At 32.0% G+C, this 18,743-nt stretch overlaps 1 protein-coding gene across 3 annotated transcripts in view; it reads right to left on the minus strand.

Annotated features, from left to right (window-relative positions):
• Positions 1–18,743, minus strand: part of LOC142352981 (uncharacterized) — a 68,129-nt gene that overhangs the window by 9,077 nt on the left and 40,309 nt on the right. For 2 of the 3 annotated variants that reach the window (XM_075405148.1, XM_075405147.1), the window contains exon 2: positions 3,235–3,394. The gene's annotated coding sequence lies outside the window, so the exon portion shown is untranslated. Of the gene's footprint in view, positions 1–3,234; positions 3,395–8,835; positions 8,988–18,743 lie in introns of those variants that run through there. The other variant, XM_075405149.1, reaches the window with a different exon arrangement.

Consider the following 18,743-nt stretch of genomic DNA (forward strand, 5'->3'; position numbering starts at 1 on the left):
ACGTAGCTTGTTTTCGTTTTTCGTTTAACCAGAAAAATCTTGACTGGGCGGGATATTTTAATTTGGAGCACTTTTTTATGCATTTTTTGAATAAATTTCTAAGTTTTTTGCCTATGTGTGCTTGTTTTTTGTTAACCGAAATTGTGTGCTTTCATGAATGAGTTTTCGGTTTTCTTTTGAAAATACGCTTACAATATATAGTTACAGTTATCTGCGTTGATGTTTTTGTTCTTTATTTTATTGTTTAATATTTCGAAAAAATGCAAAAAAGTGCTCCAAGGTGGGCACTTCTACTTAGCTTGTTTTCGTTTTTCGTTTAACCAGTAAAATCTTGACTGGGCGGCATATTTACATTCGGAGCATTTTTTTGTATTTTTTAAAATTCTCATGTTATTTGTACTGTTTTTGTTTTCAGTACTTTCTTTTTCTTTGAAATTATATATTTGAACATTTCATTTTTACTTTTAGTTTTCTTGCAATTTTGGATTTTTTTGGAGCTGAGTTTAGCGGAGATTGTCTAATTTCGGGTGACAAAAATTTTTGTTCGAATTTATAAATTAATCCAAAATTTTATAAATGTTTTATAAACTAATCCAAAACTTTACAAATAATTTATAAAATAATCCAAATATTTACAAATAATTTATAAAATAATCCAAAGATTTATAAAAAAAAATATAAAATAATGCAAAAATTGCGAAAAAAGTTATAAATATTTATAAAAATGATGCATCTTTTTTGCAAATGTTTATAAACTAATTCATAAAGTTTTATAAATTATCCATTATTTTTCCACTGGGGTGGTTGCACGTTAAAAGCAATCTTTTCAAATTGAGCATTTCAAAAGTGATTTATCATAGCTGTGAATAACCCAACTTGTGGTATATCAAGCGAACAAAATTGATAGTTAAAAGCAGGGGGTCTTCTCCAAGCCTAGTGGTCCGATAACCTATAGCCCCCATAGGACTGTACTTGACCATGGCGAAAACCAGCATCGCTTGAGGATTGAGCGCAAAAAAACAAATCAAGCGGCTTCAAAAAAAATAGGGATCTTTTCCGTTTCTGCTCCCCCGCCAGCTTAGTAGGCGCATATTATTTGCACCCCCAGACGCAAGTACCATATTTGTACATAATGATTTAATATGTAATATCACGTGCTCTGTAAATGGGGGAATCATAACGTACTGGGGGGGGGGCACAAACAGAAAAGATCCAAAAATAGAACCCATAACCAATATCATTCATTTTCTTGGTGTCATTTTAGACAACAAACGTCAAAACCAAAAAATAAAAATCTATAAGAAAACATTTAAACAAACAATCTGGGCTTACTGGGTTCGAAAAAGCAAAATCATGTTGAGCAAATTTTTGATTTCTCGACAAGCATATCAATATATGAACATTACCACACAATTGACACCACTTCTGAACACTAATCGGAGAAAAAAACCCAAGAGAGAAAAACCAACCAAGTAGTAATATTTCCAACCATCTTTGGTGACACTTTTCGTGATCTAGCAAGCGAATAATTTGATGAATTTGGCATTCAGGCGTAAACTTACTGGCAAAGGTTTTGGTTTTGAAGGTATTATAAGAATTTCAAAAAAAATTATAATTATTCCAAAATTAATAGTTGATCTGTCCCCTAGTGAAGGGTCACTCTAACACTTACAGTGAAAGGTCTGAAATTTAAGATTTTAAGCTTAAAATCTGTCAGTTTTTACTCCGGTCAATTTGCTATCAGCGAAAAACACCATTGTCACCACTTTCTGATACCCTTAATTTCGGAAAATTTTTATAACCGTAAACTTTTAAAGAGCACTCATTTTGAGAATCAAAAACTTCAATGACGAAATTAGAAGTGTAAAATGGTTGATTGGTATTATGTTCAGGGTCGTGACGGCCGAAACGTTCACTTTTTAAGCCCTGTTTTTCAAAATCAGAGTCTGAAAAGCTTTTGATGACGAAAATTGTTTGATGCTATAAATTTAAATCACAGGCATCCCAGAAATTTTTCACGCGAAAGTGTTAACACGTTTTTCCAGTTTCCTTCTAATGGGTATCCAAAATGCAATAGTTGCAAAAAAACCTCCAGCGAAGAATTCGTTTTAGGTCTTTCTGTTCAATCAAAAGTTGCATTAGTCAACACATTAGAAAAAGCAAAAAGAAAATAAATCAAGCTGTCAAACAAATTTTGAAAGTTTCTCCAAGAAGCCTGAAATAGCTTCACACAAAAATGTCATATTTTTACCGTTTTCATTTCTGTTTTTTGAAAAATTTCGAATCTTCGCTCAGAGAGTTGACAGACAGCAAAATATAAAATGTGTGATCTCGGTTTATTTAATCATAATGTGACTAAAGTTGGAGCTAATTATGAGTGAACAATTGTTCTGGCATATTTTCTTCCAAATTCAGAAATGATAACTTAGAGCTAAGATTGAGTAATTTTTTGCAACTGTTCTTAAAACAAAGTTTGTACATAATAATTCTGTTGAAATTTAGAACCAATAAGCAATCATTAAACCGAACCCTTTACGAATCAACGGACGCATCAGATTATAGATAAACTTTCTGTCCTTTGCACAGAATAAAGTTATTATCTGTGTTGGTGTAAAATCCAGCCGGAAAAAAGAGGGTAACTTTCGCAACAAACATTTACAGCCTCTATAGAAATTTACCCCAAGAAAAAATGGCAAAACAAAATCTAGTTAAACTTACAAGAAAAATTAGGTAATCTTTTTGTTTGTCTCGCCACCAGTTTTTGAACGAAGTTCAGAAAGAAAGTTATCGGATATATTTCAGAAACCACGTGACCAACAGTAACAGTATAACGCAAAATTAACTCGTAAAGCAATCTTGCGGCAAAATTCACAGCAATTTTGAAGCTCAAGAGCACAAAAAAGACTGTTTAAGCTAAGAAATTTTACACTGAGCTGCAAAATTGCTGTTAATTTTGTGGCTAGATTGCTTTACATGAGTTAGTTTCACGTGATACTGTTACAGTTGGTCACGTGGTTTCTGAAATATATCCAATAACATAACTGAACTTTGGTCAAAAACGGGTGGCGTGTCAAAAATATTACCTAATTTTTCTGTAAATTTAACTAGATTTTGTTTTGCCATTTTTTTTTTTTTTGGGGGGGGGGGGGGGTAAATTTCTTGAAAATCCTATAGCAAAATTTCAAATTGAGAACACTGTTTGTTTTCGAGAGCCTAAAAGTGAGAACGACTAACCAAAATAGCGAAGATTTGGTCAACTTTGTTGGCACTCCCAAATTCAAGGGCACTAATGTCAATAATCGCTAAAACTTCTGAGATTTCGTGGAACCACTTGTCGCTTCGGGAGAAACTGAATCTAGAAGACAACAGTTGATGACCATCCGATTACTCGTGCCTAAAATATTCAAATCTCGGGCTAAGTCGACAGATTTGAAAGGTTCTAAGTCTAATTGGCGCAAATAATAATGAGTTGTTAACAACAGATTAAATAGACTTCAGCTAAACAATAATGAAACTTAAACAAATTAGCATCTGTCAATAAAATATTATCCTAGTTGGCTGTTTAACTAATAAACCGCATACAAAATTGATGCACATAACATATTATTTCAAGAAACGCCTTATTATATTATTTATGCTCGAAGAAACTGAAACGAAAAATAAGGCTAAGTCTTCAGTACACGTTCTATTATCCGTTTAAAAGTTTAAACTTGAACAAGGAGGCTCGGTAATGTGAATTTAAATTTGATATGTTCAATTGTGCCTTTTTGAACGTCAATAATGTGATTTGTGAACTGTCAATAATGTGATAATGTGACAAAACTAGAGAAAAACTTGAAAAATGGGCAAATGCCTAAATATAAAAAAAGAAAATTGTGAAATCTAGTAGTATCAAATCCAGAAAACCTTAGCTTGACGCGTAAAAACTCAGTAGGAATGAAATTTTAATTCAGCAGAAAGAAAAGGCATTTTTTGCAGACAGTAAGCTACGAGTTGGCCAAATTAAAAGAAAAATAAGAGCAAAGTTCAATAAGCCATCGTTTATTTTATAATCAATTTCTTAAAAAAAAAAACAAAGCGACCGTTAGCTTTCCATTAAAATATGGATAAATTAATGTTAACTATTTAGGAAGCCAATTGTACCTATCACCAGTGAGCTTTGATTTCAACTATTCTGTTCTTTAGTAAATATAAAAAAAGGCTATTTTTTTAAAAAGCAGACCGACTGGTTAAAATCCGAATTAGCTTTAGATTGCAACAGCCAAAGACTGGATCAAAACTAGCCTTGTTAATGCTGTTCGTTGCTTAAGAAAACTCAATTGGCTCCAATAAAATAGATACAGATAATTTGGGACTTAAATGTCAAAATTGAATGCTGCGTCTTTTATAATCATCGAATAAAGTCAGCAAGAAATTTTAATTCCAGAGCACTGTCCTTGAATATGGACATAAAACTTGCGTCATAAACTATTCAAAGTTGACTAAAGAAGCTTTTTCGGACAATTTTTGATGAAAATGGCTGAATTTTTAAAATCTTTAGCAAAAATTTTATCCCAAAAAAATAAATAAAAATAGACAACAATACTTTTTTGCCCTTAAAAACAAAGCGACCAATAACCATTGTTATCAATTTTAACCTGACAATAATATGCGCAAAATTTTAGGGAAATGAGATTAAAAACAACCCAAACCTGTCTAATTTTCAGAAAAATTTAAAACACGATAACTAGCTATAGAAAACGAAATTCAACAAAATCTGGACAGGCTTTTTAATGATACCATTTACAATTCTCTATAATGAGTATATCGATTGGTAAACTTAGATTGAACAAAAACCCATTTGATAATATAGTCCAACCCACCCCCCCCCCCACCCCACTCAAGAATGGTCGGGAGAATAATTCTTAGGACGTTTCCATTTAAGCCCTTCCAGCACGTTACACAACCCCCTTTACAGAGCAAGCGTCACTACCTAGTAAATTATAATTTAAAATCTTGCACGTGGGTCTGGTAGGTTGCAAATAATATGCACCACTAAGCGGGAGCACAAACGGAAAAGATTCAACTTTTAAATCAAAATATAACTTATAGAGTTTACAAATTTTTTTACAAAGAGTTTTGTCCCTTTTGTACTCATTTTGTTTGTTTCTAAAGTTTTAAACAGTTTTAAAGTTTAAACTAAAGTTTTAAACAGTTCCCGGGTCGAGACCGAATGGTTAATTTGTAAGAACTTGCAAGTTTCTAGAAAAAAGTGGCCAGCTTGTAAAAACTTGCAAGTCAAATGATTATCTTAATCTTAATTATCTTAATTATCAGTCTAAACTGAAAAATAATTCCAAAAAAGGAATTTAGAATTGATTTAATATTAGAATGTCACTAGTTATATTATATTTGAAAGAAATGACGAAGCATCAAACAAAAACTATCAGGTTTATGGTGGTTGTGTGGTGTGTGCCTGTGTGTGGGTGTGTGTGTGTGTGTGTGTGTGTGTGTGCATTAAAAAATTCTTGTTATAGCGAGGACTTCAACCCATTTTCATTCAACCCAAGAAAACAAAAATTTAAGAAAGTCGAAAACACAAAAAATCAAGAAAATTGACAATTAGAAAATGAAAAAAAAAACGAAGATGGAAGAACTCTTTTTCTGATGCTATGGATTGAAAGTTTTCTGATGTTTATATTTTTTCTGTTCTTTTTTTTCGATGCGCAGAAAATGTGTAGACTCAAATCTTTTGACGTTTTATTGTTTTTTTACAGCATAGGCAGAATGGTTATCTTGTAAGAACTTGCAAGTTTCTGGCAGAAAAACTTACATGGCGATGCATCGCCTTGTAAGTTTCTGCAAGGAACTTGCAAGTTCTTACAAGATAAACATCCACAAGATGAAGGTTATCTTGTAAGAGCCTTATAAGTCGAATGGCTAACTTGTAAGAGCTTTGTAAGTCGAATGATTAACTTGTGAAAACTTGCAAGTTTTTGCAAGAACAAATTGCAGGGCGATGCATCGACTTGTAAGAACTTGCAAGTTCTCACAAGTTATCCATTCAAATTCGACCCAGTCAATGGAACTTTTAAAAACAAAACAGCGATCTGAAACAAGGTAGATCTCTCATCAGTTACTGCATGTAATAAAAATGATAATCAATTTTTCCAAACATATAACTTTGTGTCATTTACATTTAAGTATTCAGGGAAACTTTGCATCTAATCCAAAAACCTTGATCAACACTCCTTTCCCCAGGGCTCTTTCTTGAATTATCACCTACCTCTTTTGTAAAGTACTTTATATGGAGTCGAAGAAGACATGGAACCAAATTCTAGGCTTGGGTTCGAGACCAAGCGTGAAAATGGAAAATATTTTAACTCAATTTTTCAATAATTCTTTCTACCAAATTTTCTACTCTAAGAAATCCACTCCTTCCACTTTTATTAAGTGGAGAACCAATTGTTCAAAAATATTAAAATTCCACCGTTTCCGCTTTTCCCCGTTATCCTTGCATAAAAGCTCCCATTGACGTTGCCACCCAAAATTGGCGCACGCAAAGGATTGTGAAAATTTTACGAAGGTGTAAGAGTGAATGTAAATTGTAATGGTTAATGGTTCATTTGAATTTTGAATTTTAAATTTCACCAGATCAACGAGCAAAAAGTATAGATAAAAATCAAAATTACTGACTGGCGGGCATTCCAAAGATACTTTTGACTCGTCGAGTGAGTAGCTCCAAAGTATTTTGGAGGAGACCTTACGCATGTCAAAAAAAGATATCCATTACGTTTTGATTTCCAAAAATGTAAAGGAAAGTAAACTTTTTGTGAAATTTTTTAACGGATGGCGGTTCACTTTGATTTTATTTTTTGATATGTGGTTGTTTTCAGTAGCAGAATTGTCAACCAGAATGAGCTGTCGTTGTAAAGATTTTGATCCTATTTCTTTAAATCCTTTGCCTGATAAAATTCCTTTTGTTGAATTCCGAGTTTTCCGTCAGGCAAAAAGTTCTTCTCTTTTAAGCAAGTTATGAACAAATGATTTTGAACGACAGGTTTGTCTGCAAGCTGCAAAAAGCTTCTGGAAAATTTTCCTATACATAGAGATCAAAAATTTTTTGAGTTTTTTAAAGTTTATTTAGTATTGATTTGACGGAATCAATGTTCCGTTTGAAAAAAATTTGAAACATTTTTTTTGCAAATTATAAATTTTGTTCAAGTTTCTTTTAGTTTTCTAATTGTAAATTTTTACCTTGACTATCTTTGTCCAAGAGCTCACGCTTTTCAAAATTTATTCAGTTCGAATTTTTGTCATCAGTTTTCAATTTATGCTCTTCAAACAACTTATTTGTGTGCGTAATTTTATTAAGGAACAAACCAATGTTCCGCTTTGCAGCCAAATAATTGTGGTTCATCGCATATGAAACTAGTTAAACCAAAACCTATACGATAATTGAGATTAGTTTATTAAACAATAACGAGAACCAATGCTAGTATGACGGAAAAAGTTCATCAAAGTATTCATCATGTTGTCACATTTTTCTCCCATTTAGACTTTTGACAAGACATAAACTGATATTTTTGATATCTTAATTCCGAAAAAAATTATGAGTTTTCTTGTATCAATACCAACCGAATAACTGAAACGAATAACTGAAACTAACTGAAAAAACGAATGTTGTAAATTTTTACTGCATTCTATACTCAGAAAAAAATAATTATGCAATAAAATAAAACACCCAAATAGTCTTTAGGTCTTTTGTCTTGAAACAACAATCGAACAATGAATGGATTCACTTTGGTTTTTTCTTTTACCCAGAAAAAGTGTTAAGAAGTAAATTGACGAAAAAAACAAGTCAATATATTGTCTTATCAATGGTGCTTGCAACTGCAAGAAGAATTCAATTAACCTTGGTAAATCGAACTTTGGCTGCAAACAATTTAAGTTTTTGAAAAAAAGTTAGAGAAAAGAACTCGAAAAAGAGAATAGGAGCAGAAAAAGAACCAATCACCGTGTTGCGTTCAAAAGACAAGTGTTGCGTTTATTAATTGAGTTTTTAGGAGTTTCATTGAAGTTTTTCGTTTTCCTAAACACATATCCTTTAAAATATAATATATAACTATCGGTTATTATATTTAAAAGAACAGCAATTTTTGCTTTTTTTTCTTGTAAGCCAGATATTTAAGATTATTATAAAAAACTTTTTCAAAACCGGAGATATTAAAATTGTACCAGAAGTGAGGCAAAATTGGCAAATGTGTGCCGTTAAATTTTCCGCATAAACGTTCTTAGCCTGCTCATTAAACTCAACATGAAATTCAAAACTAACAATTACTTTAAGTTTTTATCTATGAGTTTCCGTACTTACTTCTCACATCTTCACTACTTTTTTGGACCCAATGTGTTTGGACATTGAATCTAGGAATCAAGTTGAAATTTTTTAGAAACTCAAGAACGGATAACGAAGTTTAGAGGTTTTCCGTTTTAGTCGACACCCTTTTTGCTTAGCTTTACATAATTGTACTAATTTAGACCTCAAACCTTGTGGACATTGGTGGCTTTCGGGTACGTTGACGGACGTTTTCTAATTAAGAGTTAAATATAATTTTTTTTCGAATGCTGCATTTTTGAAGCAATAATTCGTATAGTGAAAAACGTATATTTGAGAGGACCATTTTTCAAAAAAAAGACGAAAGGAAATTTATTTTTGATTGCTATCACGTCATTATATGTATATTTTTTTTAAATCTGTATGCGCTAAAAGTTATGAAACAATATTTTCTTACAAAAATAACGAGAATTTTTCTTTTGCTTATAGCTATTTTAACCACAAAAAGTTCTCACTCTTACCTGTGTGCTAAGAAGTTGTCAACAACAACAACCCAATCACTTATCATAGAACAGTGATTTTCAATTATGGGTACAAAAAGGACCGTAATTAAAAACTGTCAGCGAAAAATAATCGACAAAAAGTAACCTGGGAAAGGGAGCGTAAAAGAGTGAATTAAAATGGTCTTACTCCATTTAAAAGGGACACGTATATACATATACATAGTAGGGAATGCAACAGCAAGGGAGAGAGAGAGAGAGAGAGAGAGAGAGAGAGAGAGAGAGAGAGGTGGGGGAGTGGGGGTAGATAAATAGGGGCGGGGGTGGGGCGGGTATGAGTTTAATATTACTAGCGAGTCAGAATGGCACTTCCTTAATTAAGAGGAAAGGAATGGGTCTTGCTTTCATTCCTATGGGGTAGAGAAAAAAGGAAAAAAGAAAAGAAAAAAGGAGAGAGAAAAGAAGAGTGTATACAAGATTTGAAACGAATTTTGAGGAAATTTGGGAAAGGGCGGATAATGCGTTTTTAAATGAGATCGGAATTTAAACGAAGAACAAAAATGGACATTTTAACGCATCATTAACAATGCATTTGAAAATTTCCTCTCTAATTGTTCACATGAAAGGCTTTTAATACCTTTTCTTCCCAAGAACGCCCAAGTTTGAACTAAATTGGCGTCGAAAGGAGCAACGAAAATTAAGCTTAAGTGAAACCTAAATTGGACAGCTTCTTAGGGAGATGACTTAATAATCTGTCAGTTTTGGCTGACAGCTAAAATGGATTTCATGTTTCGTCATCAGAAATTTTTTAGGACAACATAAAAATACAAAATAACTCAAAAATGTATTTTTCTTTCTGAACCACGTTTCAGCGAACTATTTTGAGTTAGCTGAGATCTATTTGTTTGAGTTTTATTTTGTTTAACTACTATTTATTTGAGTTCGAAAGTAGATAAGGCCCAGGTTGACCACCTTAGATGAAACTTTGAAAACTTACTAAGACTTATACGGTGCCGTAGAAAACTTTGTAAGGCAAAACTTTGTAAGGCACCGTTTAAGGCCGTAATAAGTTTTCTACGGCACCGTAGCCAATTCATGTAATTACCAATTTGTAAATTCTAAATTCCTAAAATCGAATTTAAATCTATCGCTTATCTCATACAAGTCACTTTTTCATCATTTTATGGCACTGGGTATAACTTTTTAAATCTCTTGAAAACGATTATTTTTAGAGCATCTCCCGAGAGATGCTCTAAAAATAATCGTTTTTAAGAGATGCCTTTTCTCGATCTACAATGTTGAAAGGTTTTCATTTCATTGCCTTTCAAATCATTAGATTGAAACAAAATTTGCCAAGTGACAGGCACTCTTACCTCAAAAAATTTGTAAATCATAAGACGCAATTCAAAGATTTTAGTTATTTTAGACAAACTTGACGTTTTTTTCAGGTCATTGAATAATCATTATTTAAATTTCCAAACTGCTAAAATATACGGGCTTAGTAACTTTACTTTATGCTACCGTGCCATGTTTGTTTGATGAGTTAATAATATTAGAAAATTGATTTATTTTGATGAGAGATACAAAAATGGAACTGTTAAAAAGATTCTTAAAAGTTGATTTAAACCTTGACGAAACTTTTCAAATTCTTTACTTCTCGATGAAATAATTCGTCTCAATTTTTTAAAAAATGTTTTACAATTTCGATCTTTTTCAAAGGGTATTAATATGTGCTTAATTATACCCTAAATAATTTAAAAAATTTTGTTTTGCAATTTGCAAAAAGGAAAGATAGAAATATTAGAAAAAATCCATTATCCTCCGTTATCTTACATTATCATTTGAGTAATGGAAATTCAAATATTAAAAAATGTTTAATAAACGTACAAAAAATTTTTAGTAAAAAACGCTAAAATTGTCATAAAAATTAAACTTTAATCACTTAGAGTTCAAACAGCTCAAGGAAAAACTCAAATGGTCACATCTGTTTCTGATTGTGATATTTATCATATAGAATCGGCTCATTAAACAATTTTGGGGTCAGTTCAAATAAATTACTGAAACTGAACGAAAAAGTTATTTGATTGATACTTCTTAAATTCAAAATGCATTTACTGAATTAGATTGCAACTATTAATTTAAATTTGAAGCGTCAGAGACACCTTGAAAGGCAACCACTGACTGAACAGTTGTTTGTTTTTTGGAGGAAAAATTGGGACTTATTTTGTCTTCTCGATGTTCAATTTCACAAATTTAGGCCTGGTATTTTCTAATCATCATAGCATTCTAGCCCTTGATTGACCAATGTAATTTAGCGTAGCTTTTTCATAATACAATTATCAAATTATCATCTTTTGGATGTGAAGCAACAATTTGCCGATTTGACCTCAATAACTTTTTAATTAAAAAGTCACCTTTTTGGATTCAGAGCTTCGAAAAATAATCACAGAAATTGAGAGAAGATAATCTGCGCCTTCCTGATCTTGCAAAAAATTCAAATAGAGCATTTTCAAAACTTTAGAATATCTTTTGATTGTTGCAGCATTCCATTTTGTTAAATAATTTTGAGTTACCAATTTATTTTTAGGACAGTTTTTTGCTTTAGAAAAACGTGGGGCAAAGCAATTTTATGGGACAACTGTCTTTAGATATTTTTTTCTGAAAACTGATAGTTTTGAGGGCAATTGACCTTCCCATTTTTTTAGCCCATGCCGATTCATAATAAAAAAACGACACATCATGATCCAAGTTTACGCAAAATTTAATAGCGTTAAAAAATTGGCAGGAATTGGCTGTTTTCCTTTCGAATACTTTCAATCAAGATTATTTCTCGAAAAACTTGAGCCAATAATTTTTGCTCAAATGAAATGTTTTACGCATGGCAGAAGTTCTCGTTTTGGACTTATTTAGATGACAATTATCGATGAACCAAAGACGAATGCAGAACAATTAATTGATAATGAAGTTTTTCAAAATGTTTGGCCCGAAATTGAGAAATTCTGAGAAGTTATATATGTTTCATGATTAAAGGTTCTTGTAAATTTTTTCTGAAGTGGATTCAAAACCATCTGAAACATGAGAAATTAGGAACAGAGCGCAGGGATTATTAAAGTCAAAGGGAATTTCAAATTCGTAAATACTTTTGAGAAAATGATAACAAACCATGTGGATATAATTATAAGATGCATAACCTGCAAGTTTTTGTGGTTGATATATCTATGAAGTGCTGTACCTGTTCTCAAGGTCACTGTTATCGTAAGTAATGGGTAAGTAATGATGAGAACTCTATAGTTAAGTTTCAAAACAATGGAACGCCGTTGTTGCTGTTCTTGCAATCTTCATGGGGCGTGATCCATTTGAAAATTCAAAAAATGAGGCTTTTTTGAAAAGTTATTTTGTCAGCGCAACGAGAGTGGTTAAAATACATTTATAAAACGGCTTACCTCACGCCAAAAAACAATGAATTGATCAAATTGATTGTTTCAACCTTAATGATTCAGCTATAAGAAAAGCAAACTGTTCTGGAGTAAAATAGCGTCATCTGGCTGCTTTCAAAATCAAAAAAGAATTATCTGTAAATATTTTAAATATTAAGAAATTTGTATAAGCAATTGTTCGCAAGATATCCGTTATCATTAATAATGGATTGAAGCAATTTCTGAATCGTCAAATTTTGGATAGTTGATTGCGTCCTTGGAATTTTTCAGGAAATTTTTCAGTATCCGTTTGTATTGAATGAGCAATTTGAAATAGTACAAAAGAGCGCAAAATGTAAAATTTGAAGGTGAAAGTTTTTGACAAACTTCTGAATCTCCCGCCCTACTTTGAGCATTTAACAACATCATGAAGTTATTTTTAACCAAGTCTGAAATTTGGGGGGGGGGGGGGTGGATTTTTCAATCAGTAAATCAGTAAATGTATCAAAGAAAAAATTAAATCAAGCTGCTTTAAGTAAAAATAAGAGACATGACATAAAGATCATAACGTTCAGTCGAGTGTAGCAACATTTGTCATTGACACTCAAATATTTCATTTTAGCGACATAGTGAATATTAGGCATTAAAAAAACCCATATGTAGCCGTGCTTTAAAAAACCCGTGCTTTAAAAATTATAGGTGAAGAAAAATCAAAACTTCGTTGAACAAAACTTTACCACGGATAAAACTACAGACACCTCCCTCTTTCTGAAGATAAAATTCAATCGGAAAAATCATTTAATGTCAAAATTATTCCAATAAATGTAAGCAAAATCAGTTTCTTCATTCTCACAAACAGTTCATCTGATAAGAAATCCAGGTAATCAACAACTCAAATAGTTTTCTAGCAGAAAACAGTCATAATATATAAAAAAAAATTGCATATCATATTTCTAGCGTTGACAGCTTTTTCTTCAAACGTGTAGAACTAAACCCGTTAAGAATTTTGTTGTCTACAAATTCTTATAATAGCTCGTTCTCCCCTTTGCAAAACTAACTTGATAACGAGACGTTTAACTCAAACGATAACACAAACAACAAAAATAAAGGGCAAAAAATTTTGTTTTAGATTGATAGTTAAAATGGAGAAAATCTCTGCAATTAAGAATAACAGTAACGTCAAATTCATAGTGCCGAACAATGAAAATGCTTCCTAATGACAAAACGGATCTCAAACATACATTTTTTTCAACCTAAAATCATCATTGCTATAAGAAGTATCATTGATCTTTATTGATCTTTGGTTGACCCCTCGACTAGGGCTTTTTCTTGTGATTTTTTAAACTTCTTTGAGAAAAAATTATCAAAAGTCAAATTTATAGATAATCATTTCTTCCTTAAAAAATTAAAAATTCCTTTTCTTTCTTGGAGAGCTTAGACTAAACAGAATGAATTCATGATACAGTTAGAAAATGATTATGCCAAGAAACGGTTTCAATTTCATTACGGGAACAAAAAAATTAAATGCTGTGTTCTGTTGTTGGTTCTTTGTTTCGTAGTTCTGAGCATCTGCCTATTGTGATTAATCACTCGTATTCACTTTTCCGAATAGCTAACAGATGTAGGCAAAAAGTCTGCAGATTTTTGACTCAGTTCATTTTGACGATGAATATCACACAACAATTACTCAATATTTGATTCATTTGTAGGAGCGAATCAAACAAAGACGTAGAAGTAATCTATATATTGCAAAATAAACCATCTAATAATAGGCAGCATTTCTTAATGACGTTCAAAAGCGCTCTTAAAACTTGCTTTATGTAATTTGGTACTGTTCTACACCGTAATTTGCCGAAACTGTTTGGCTTCTACCGTATACAAATCAGCTGAGCCTTTTAATTTGGTGTCGATTATTACTCTTTGGTGTCTTCGTGGACAAGAAAATTTTTTATTAATTTCTTTCAGGCAATTTGTTTTTTCACAATCCATGATTTGTTTATTAGCAAAATTTGGACCAAGAATTTTCCAATTTGTTAACAAAATTTAATTTCAATATTAAAAAAACCTGAGTGATATAGGAAACACTTTAATTTTCTCCAAAAATGTGCAACTAAATGGACGTTTTGGAAGATTTCTCAATTTTTATGAGGACAGATATCTGAACAGTGGAATGGTTCAACGGAATTTTGCTACGAATATCAAAGATATGCATTTATGTTGTCAGGAAAACAGTTAAAAAAAAACTTTTTCACATAAAAACCCGTGCAAGTAATATGTTGCGTGATTCTGACGAACAGTGAGAAAAAATGACGTTCTCTAGGAACTGCCTGACAATTCTAGATGTTAGTCAAATCTTCAAAATGGAACAATCAGTGTGATGCACCATTACTTGCGACACGCTCTTTGCAAGTTTTAAAATCTTAAAATTCATATAGAGAAATAGAGACTTCTAGAGTCTGGCACTGCAGATATTTTCATCCTAATATATGGGTGAGAGTTTCAATGCAATCATAGCGCCAACATAGAAGATAAAGTTCGTATAGCACGTGAGAAGTAATCTGAGATTATTTCTTGCCTCAGTGATGAGACTACAGACTAATGATTTAAAAAATTGGCGCGATGCCTGTAGTGAAACAACCCGTACCTGACGAGCAGTGCATTCCAACACTGTTACATCACATTTGAATTGGAAACATGACTGAAACAAGCTAAATGAAGTGTAACTTTCAAAGTCCTACTTCCCTCTTAAGATGACGACCAGCGTACCAGCCGACTACGAGCCTCCTGACCAGCATAAGTGGCCGACTGCTAATTATATGACCAAAATGAGAAGCCGACTGCAATGATCCTGGACAGTGTTCTATCCACTGCAACATGAATTTATGATGCTTAGGCCATTATCTCTGGTCCGTTTTACCACAGCCGGCAATTATGTCTGGCCAGCTTTAGAACAGTCGGCAATAAGCGCGGGCAGTTGTTGAACATACTAATCTATAAGCATGAGCGGACAAAGTGTATTATGGTGAGTCACAGAACGCCATTAGTTCAGACTATAAAGTACAAAAAGTGGCATAATCAGTGACATCAGCAGGCTAAAATTCATTCTGATTTTTAAAGGAATAATTACTGAACAAGGCGGCTCGCTAATGTGCGATCGCACATAAGGTTCCGACCCCGCTCATCCACAATTTTGGCATAATTGTCTACCAAATGAGGAACAGATAGAAAAACACAAAAAAAATCAAGTATTTTTCAAAAAAAACTGGTGTATGAACAAAAAGATAGCCTCCAAAGCAAATAACTCAGTGGAGTAAAAAAGGAAAAATGATGCATTAGATTGATGAGATATGCCGATATTAAGAAAGCGAGCGGAGACGAACGGCAAAATCAAACAACAACAACAAACATTAATTACATCAAAACATTTATGTCCGTTTTAAAAAACAAAACTTAATAACAAAGTCAAAATAGCGTCAGATAAAACTGAAAATAAACAAAATAACATGTAATTCACCAGAAAAAAATGGTTATTCGCCAGTTCATAATAAAGCTTGGTAACAATTAGACAAAAAAGAACAGAAGAGAACAGAAAAGAACAGAAGAAAAGTTAGAAAATTCGCTGAAATTTTATAAAAAAAAAACAATTAATTGCGAAAAAATGAAAACCATTAGGAATCAACTGAAATATCTCATAGGTGTACAATTACCAATGCTTCTATAAAAGGGAATTAAGAACTCTTGGTATTCAATTTTTTATGCCGTTACAAAAAGAACAACAAAAAGACAACAAACTAAAAATCAATTAAAACTTGCCAGAAAATGCTTTAGAAGCCGAAAAGCCATACTTTGGCCCCCAAAATATGTTCGATTGCACCATCGTTGAACACCGATAATGTATTATGTGGCCGCTCATTAATGAAAACAAGCAACAGCTATACAAAAAAGAAAAAAATGCAAAATTATCTAATACTTGTTTTCTGTAAGAAAATTATGTAAGACATGAAAGCCATTATTTACAAAATGAAAAAACTGAATAGGTTCGTCCATTCTTCCAAAGGAAGCCCTTGAGACCTGCAATTATCCAGAATATGTCTTACGTCTACAAAAAGAACGTCAAATACGACAAAAATCAAAAATTCATATACTTTTAATTGTGAAAAACCCGTGTGCAAGCCAGTAAAGTCATAACGAATTCTTTAAAAACATTAGATTTTGTGACACCAATCCCCTTTGACACCTTCCCTTGACAAAAAATGTCATCTTTAACCTTTTATTAACGAGACCGGGTAACAAACAGACAATAAAAGGAACAAAATTGCGAAGTTAAAATGATTTTTTTTTCATTTTGATAAACAATTTTTTTCAATTCATGAAAGCCATTATCTGTCTTCTATTATCAGAACATCGACTCATCTACTCTTTCAGGAAAAGCCAATCAAACCGGGTTATTGTGCAGGAAATTAAATACGACTCAAAAGACAAAGTAGAAAAAGACAAAGTTAAAAAATTCAATTAAATTCTTCGAGAAAGTATTGTCGAAGCGGTAAAGAACCACAATCTATATCTTTAAGGATTTAAATATTTTCAATTGTGCGCTTGTTTTGAACGCAAAAAAGTGATAATTGCACTGACAATAAGGTGATAATTTGACAAAATTAGAAAACATGAAACATTGGCAAACACCTAAAAAATAAAAAAAATGTGAAATCTATTAGTATCAAAGCAGAAAGCCATAACTTAAGGCCGCAATAAAGACTAAATTCGAAATCAGCAGAAAAGGGGAGCACTCATTGATTGCTGACACTAAGCTACAAGTTGACCAAAGTAAGAGAAAAATGGAGGCAAAGTTCAAAAAACCATTTTTTTTTAAAATCAAACATTTTAAAAGTCAAAACGACCATAAGCTTTGAAGCAATCAACCAGAAAAATTAATTTTGAGCTAAATAGGAAGCCAATAGGACCTATCACTAGTGAGCTTTGCTTTGAAATGTTCTGTTATTTAATTAATATAAAAAAGATCGAATTTTTTTAAATAAAAAACCGACTTATGACAATCCGAATTATTTTTGGATTGTAACGGTCCAAGATTGGTACAGAACTAGTGCTGCTAATTTTGATTGTCCATTAGGAATATTTAATTTTTGGAATGTCCTTGATATATATTTTTTGTTTGTTAAAAAATCAAAAATAAATTCTTTGTTTTCGATAATAAAAGAATAAATTTAGTAAAAAACGGCAAAGTTTTATTTACAGAGCACTCTCAACGGAAGTTGAACTGACATTAGACCTCTTTTCAGTCTAAAAAGATTGTGTTAGTGGGTTTGTTTTAGTGTGCACTTCCTGCAAATTTTATCAGAGTGGACTAAAGAAACTTATTTCGTGCTGTTTTTGATGAAAAAGTCTGAATTTTGTGAAATTTTTAGCCAGAATTCGTGACAAAAAAGATCAATGAATATAGCCGACATCGTATTTTGTCTTTAAAATTAAAATCAACAACATTTTCATGAAAAATGTTATTAAATTTTATCAAAATTGGCGAAATTTTAGTCAAAAATTCCAAAAAAAGGTGAATGAAATCAACGGAATTCACTCTATTTTCTCGAAAGTTTAAACCTCGATATCTCCCTGTCAAAAAAGAAAATCGAAAAAATCTTTTTAATTCCATATTCTACGCTGGACAAGCTTTCTAATGATACCAGTCTCATCTCTCTACGATGAATATATCGATCGGCCAAAATTGACTGAAAAAAAAAAAACCCAGTTGAGTATATAGTTCCTCCCCCCCTCAAGAGGGGTCGGAACAATTATTTTGACGCTTAGGTCCGGGGAGCACTGATATTTCACGAACTCTTCAACATCATTTGTTTTCAATGATAACCGAATACAAATCACGCAAAAATTGTTTCGTAACTTATACGATCTTGAGTAAGAATGCCAAGATGAAACATGAAAGGTTTACTAAGAACCCCTCTCCGTTTCAAACATTGTCTCGTTGTTTTTTTTAGTTATAACCCTCATATCTAGGTCAAATAATGACCATAGACAATCATTTTTGCAGTTGAATGCGATTATAAAAATTCATTAAAAAGCGTAAACTTGCTATGAGGAATTATTTGTTAATAGCTTTTGTTAAACTTTAGGAATCTAAAGAACTAAAAAGAAAAAAATAGAACATTAAAGTTCATAAGTCAAAAAATAAATTTTAAAACTAATATTTTTAAGCAGATTTGGAATGGCTGTTTCCCTGTTCTGCTAAACAGAAAAATTTAACTTAAGAACTAGCTAACGCTTCTTTGGAAGTACACCAATTTGAATTGCTGAAAAGCTGCTGTCTTAGAAAATGATTAAATTTCCTTGAACTCGATATATCAGTGTCAAGTTATCCATAAAGGGAAGTTAGGATGAAGATTTTTTTTGAAAAATGTTCAAAAAGCGATCTTTACTATTATTTGCAGACGAAGCTTGCTAAAAGCTCTAAGAATAAGCCCAGTAAAAATGATATTTTGATACAAA

The sequence above is a fragment of the Convolutriloba macropyga genome, chromosome 14 (assembly GCF_964194025.1).
Source record: "Convolutriloba macropyga chromosome 14, txConMacr16.3, whole genome shotgun sequence".
Taxonomy (NCBI): domain Eukaryota; kingdom Metazoa; phylum Xenacoelomorpha; order Acoela; family Convolutidae; genus Convolutriloba; species Convolutriloba macropyga.